The sequence below is a fragment of the Saccostrea cucullata genome, unplaced genomic scaffold (assembly GCF_032062105.1).
Source record: "Saccostrea cucullata isolate Sc308-1 unplaced genomic scaffold, CSIRO_AGI_Scuc_v1 ctg15137, whole genome shotgun sequence".
Taxonomy (NCBI): domain Eukaryota; kingdom Metazoa; phylum Mollusca; class Bivalvia; order Ostreida; family Ostreidae; genus Saccostrea; species Saccostrea cuccullata.
The window spans coordinates 8,561-14,439 of NW_026918343.1; the positions used below are offsets into that span (position 1 = coordinate 8,561).

The window sequence follows — 5,879 nt, forward strand, 5'->3', positions numbered from 1 at the left end:
TTCGAGATACTGGAAAACAAAAAATGCCAGAAAAAAATATACCGTGCCGTTGCACTTTTACTTTCAATTTCCATTTGTTTACAACTAGGTGCGTTTGACACCAAATGAAAATCTCTAACCAAAGTGCATCCCTCCCTTCAAATTTTTACCTGTAACTCCTATATACCTCAAAGAAACCCAAGTCTTGATATGAGATTTTTATCAACTTTATTTCACTTGTCAAATACATAACCAGTCTTTTCTCTTATTGACCAATCACGCGCCAGCTAGCATTTTCTCCCCCGCACAACTTTGGGTGTCCAAAATGTCTGCGCCCATGTATTTGTTATGTAGGGGTTTTTCCTATAGAGTAAAAGAAACATTTGTTAAAAGTGGTCAATTTAGTAAATTTAGAACACATATCCATTGCTTATCTGACCTCTTGAATATTAGGACTGACAGTCTTACCTTAAGTACACCATTGGCTGTTACATTTCACACCCCAGTCAATCAGACCCACATCTGTGAAACAGAAAAGATGTCTATAAATTGAAGCATTTTTCTATTTTTCTTTCAAACTTTTGAAATAAAATGATTAATCTAGCATATGTTTTGCTTGTCTTTCTTATTATCTCTAATAATTTCTCAAGGAAGATCATGTTAATCATTCAGGGTAGCAGGTACCCGTTATCAATGAAAAATGAAGAAAATCAGCAGGTTTTTGTAAGAAAAGCTGGGTTATGGAATATTAAGAGTGAAAACCAATATAGATAAAATAATCAATGGAAAGAATAGAGAATTATATCTAGTTCAAATGTACATAAGATTGAAAAAAAATTCTATCAGCAGTGGGTTGCTGGCATCAGAGAATCAAATACATCCCCACTGAAAAATTTGTAATTTTGAAGGGGGGTGACCTACATTTTAGCCAATTTTCATGAACATTTCATGTATTTGATGTTAAATATGTATATTCTCATAAAAGGCAAATATATTTATTTGCATATCATTTCTTATTATTGATCTAATTAATAAATTGATTAAATGCCAAGGGCAGATAAATCATATTGTCTGACTGAATAAAGTGCTCAATTGTAAGCAAAGTGCTTAAAAAACTGCAGTTCTGAGGAAATTTATTTAATCTATAAAAAGTTCTAAATAACTTAAATATTAAGAGATTAACTAGATTTTCTAAGAAAACAATACCTTGGAACTCTTAATGAAAGCAAAGGGATCATCCCGAGAGTATCCATGTGTTGTTCATTGTAAGAGGGTAGGGTTCATTAATCTCTTCCTTCTTGAGAATGCATCGCTGAAATACATTTTATTGTATTAAAACATACTGATAAATGCATCTAGTAGCTTATATCATAATTTTTTATTCTTAACACCATCTTTTGAATTTTTTTTAAGCATTTGTGATGTAATACCTTTAAAATAATCATGTTAAAGTAGAATTTACTCAGATAATTGTTTTAAAAAATAAAAAAGAAATTGAAAAAAAAATAACTGCAGATAAGCATGACTCTTGTTATTCAAATAAACCAGATTTTAACAAATTTCCCTCATTTTACAGCATGATTAGAGCACAAAATTACCCCCCCCCCTTTTCAGCAGAATATCAAGATTGGATATGGCAAGGTGGAGGGATATTCAGATACCTTTTTCATAATTTTTTCAGTTATAATTTTGCATATTTATTGCATTTTCAATGTATTTTCTGCAAAAATATATTGTACTGTAATTTAAATTAAATTTCCTACTAGTAATCTCTAAGTTTCACCAAAAGTATAACTTTTATTTCAAGCCAGCACTGATTACATGACTGAAACTGGCTTTGCTGCTGGATTATGCCCCTTATGTAAAAACAAAGTACCCTAATTAGTAAATAGCAGTCAAATCTTGTTATAAATTATTCAATCAACTCTGATTAACACAAATTTGAAAGAAGATTAATCAATCTGTTCCAATGTCTACACTCATAAAATACATGGATTTAAATAAATTTCTCAAACTGCGAGGGGGATATTCATATGTTTTGTGTATTGATGATGCCCATAAATATTGATATTGCATTATTTACAATATTCACAGTAAATTTCGGTATAAATATTTATTTAAAGTTATTTACGTGTACATTTATCGAAAATATGAGAGCTAGGGCACAAATTTTGGCATTTTTTCACTATGTGCAGTCCCCATTGTGAGTCTCAATTTACCCAAACCCTCTAATTTTTAAACAAATAGTCAAAACTAACTAAAATATAATCTCAATGCCAAAAAAATAGGAACCGATTGATTTTTTGGCTGTAATCAATTTTTAACCATGAAATCATACCTTTTCTATAGGACAAACACCACCAAATGTTTTCCCATAGACTTCCATACAAACTTTAGCCCCTCTCACTGATACATATATTGAATTTCGGGCAAATGACCTTTTTGTCGTGAAAGTTCGAGATATTGGAAAACAAAAAATGCCAGAAAAAAATATACCGTGCCGTTGCACTTTTACTTTCAATTTCCATTTGTTTACAACTAGGTGCGTTTGACACCAAATGAAAATCTCTAACCAAAGTGCATCCCTCCCTTCAAATTTTTACCTGTAACTCCTATATACCTCAAAGAAACCCAAGTCTTGATATGAGATTTTTATCAACTTTATTTCACTTGTCAAATACATAACCAGTCTTTTCTCTTATTGACCAATCACGCGCCAGCTAGCATTTTCTCCTCCGCACAACTTCGGGTGTCCAAAATGTCTGCGCCCATGTATTTGTTTATGTAGGGGTTTTTCCATAAGGCCTAGAGAAAAAAATTGTGTTTCGGGTAACCTGACCTACCCTATAAAAATGCACCTGATATTTTTTCCGATGTCCGTATTTATCCGATTACAGTTCCTTTTATTAGTCCCCTACCGGTGAAACCGGAGGGGACTATAGGTTTCCTCTGCGTCTGTCCGTCCGTCCGTCTGTCCGTCCGTCCGCCTGTCTGTCTGTCTGTCTGTCTCCGTCTGTCTGTCAGTCTGTCCCATTTGGTCTTCCACACTTTTTTTTCTAAACGCTGGCAGATATTGAGCTAATTTTTGGTACGTCGGTGTATCATGATGAGTTACAGATCAAGTTTGAATATCGTTACGATTCGTTGATTTTTTACGGAATTACGGCCTTTTCAATTTTTCAGGGTTTTCCGCGTTTTCTCCTAAACGCTTGCAGATATTAAGCTGGTTTTTAGTCCCCTACCGGTGAAACCGGACGGGACTATAGGTTTCCTCTGCGTCTGTCCGTTTGTCTGTCTGTATGTCTGTCTAGCTGTCTGTCTGTCTGTCTGTCTGTCTGTCCCCGTCTATCTGTCAGTCTGTCCCACTTGGTTTTTCGCACTTTTTTTCTAAACGCTTGCAGATATTGTGCTGAATTTTGGTATTTGAGTGTATCTTGATGAGTTACAGATCAAGTTTGAAAATCGCATCGCTTCATTAATTTTTGACAGAATTATGGCATTATGAATTTTTCGCATTTGTTTAATTAAGATCGGGTTCGTGCTGCGCTAACTTCCGATAGTCGACATAAATATGAAGCGAGTAAAAGACGTTGGTCCGGTTGGAAAAAATGAGTTGAATTTTCATCTTGATGTGGATTATTTTATTAGGTTTAAGGCATTCATGACCTAAAAAAATCATGCAGTTTTACCTTGGATGTAACTTTTGCATATTATAAAATGACATCCTGAAGAAAAAGGGGAACCCGGTAGGGGACATGTATTGCTTATGCAATACTCTCAGAATGCTTGTTTCTATGTGAAATCCGATTTTATCAGATTATTTGTTGTACATTCCTAAGAAACGTCTTTAAAACGCTTAAAGGTACTTGGACACAGATTTGAAGTTATTATTTTCTCTATAATATTACGACTTATATATTTTAATAGCATTTCACACAAAAATTAATTAAAAATCTTATTTCGTTTAAAAGATATTGAAATTTCAAATTTTTCGGCGGGTTTGATTGACATATCCTTGCACTCTCACAAAGAACTATATGCGGTATATTGCATATGTTTGCCCCCACAAAAGTCAAATTTTGAAAACTTTCTGAAATGTGCTGAATTCAATAAATTGTACGAGAAATATAAATTAACAGAAAATATTATAGTTCAAAAGCAGTGTATTCACAATTTTTGTTTTTATGACGTCATAAACTAGTCTGATTTTATATCCTTTTTCAGAAAGAGGACAAAATGGACAAAATTTCAACAATTTTAGCTTTAGAATTTATAGAGCGCATGTGTGTTCAGGAACAATATTGACATATTTCATTGATAGTATGATTCTACACATCATATCAAAATATTTATCCTGAACACATGCGCTCGGTGACTTTTATTTAAAATATCAACGAAATATGTACATTTTTCTGTATAATTCATAAAAAACTGAAATTTACGTCATTTTTGTGACGTCATTACGTACATATGACGTCATTACTTATGAAATAATTCAGTGCTTTGAAGTCAGCATATACTCCCCTGTTCAAGGACTTAATTAAATATTACTCCATCAAAGTTTGATTTGGGGGGCAAATATTGGTTAATACCGCATAAAGTTCTTTAATTTTATTCTTAATCCTTAGGAAAAGTGGCAATCTCGTTTTGTATAAATGAAAAATATTAATACTATAATCCAAAAAATTCAGAGTAGACACGTTCAAAAGCAAAACAAACACACAATATATTGTCAGTCCGTGCAGTTGTGGTAAGCAGACTGTGACGATTGAACGCACCCGGTGAATTCTAAATATAAACAATAACAGAACTCGAGCCCTGTTTACAAAAACTGTGTACATAACACGAGTGTGCTCGATTTGCTAAACTCTGTACGCATCTCTTAGTTCGGAATGACGATACTTGTGAAGGTGTTTTGCTTTCTAACATTTCTACTCTGAATAAAATTATTTTTCTTGATAAAAGTTTTAATATTTCTCATTAAAACACATCAAAATTGCCACTTTTCCTAAGGATTAAGAATAAGTTAAAATTTGTGAAAGTGCAAGGATGTGTTAATCAAACCCGCCAAAAAAATTAAAGTTTTACTAACTTTTAAATGAAATAAGACTTTAATTAATTTTTGTGTGAAATGCTATTAAGATATATAATTCGTGATATTATACATAAAATATTAACTTCATATCTGTGTCCAAGTACCTTTAAGCTTACATTCAACATTAACGGTACTTAAATCAACATGCAAGCGTTTCTATGACGGATCCTACAGCATGGAGCGATATCTTTTTGATAATATCTGTAATTTAAAAGTATTGTGACATAACTGAAATGGTATTGGGTGGTTACGTTCCGATTACTTGTTCGACCCTCGTGGTTTCGTACTACTTTTGTATAAGCCAACTTGTATACATGTCCACATGTGAAACAACGTGTTTAAAAACGCACAGGTACATAATGAATTTTTTTTTCTGTATTTCGAAATTATTTTTCCTAAAATCAGAGATTTTAATAAATGTGTGTTAGAATATTTTAGATCGCTTTTTCCATACAGCAAAGCCTGTTGGAATGTTCTGGAAAGAAGTTCAAAGAACCCACAAACGCAGGGACAAGCTGCAATGTAAACAGTAACAAGATAAACATTAACTCAATTACAGTCTTCTTTGAAGATCAAAAACCTTCACTTGTAAAAAATAAAAATATAAATTTATAATTGCTTCAAAATTACAGTAATGAATTGTATAAATAAAGTTGATATTGTTCTGAATTCAAACTGCATATGAATTTAATGTAAATACATGTATAATATTTTTGCCACTGTTTAAGACTTCTGTACTTTATAAGTTGCATTTTTAGGCAATTATTTATGAAAATAAAACACATTATTTGTGAATATTTTTCAA

General features: G+C 32.3%; 1 long non-coding RNA gene across 1 annotated transcript; it reads right to left on the reverse strand.

Annotated features, from left to right (window-relative positions):
- Window positions 1-311: 311 nt before the first annotated feature.
- LOC134263555 (uncharacterized) lies at window positions 312-2,766 on the reverse strand. The gene is made up of 4 exons (XR_009991300.1): window positions 2,318-2,766; window positions 1,186-1,291; window positions 448-501; window positions 312-342 (listed from the first exon to the last, which is right to left on the reverse strand). It is a non-coding gene; the product is annotated as an uncharacterized LOC134263555 (long non-coding RNA).
- Between the last annotated feature and the right edge of the window lie 3,113 nt (window positions 2,767-5,879).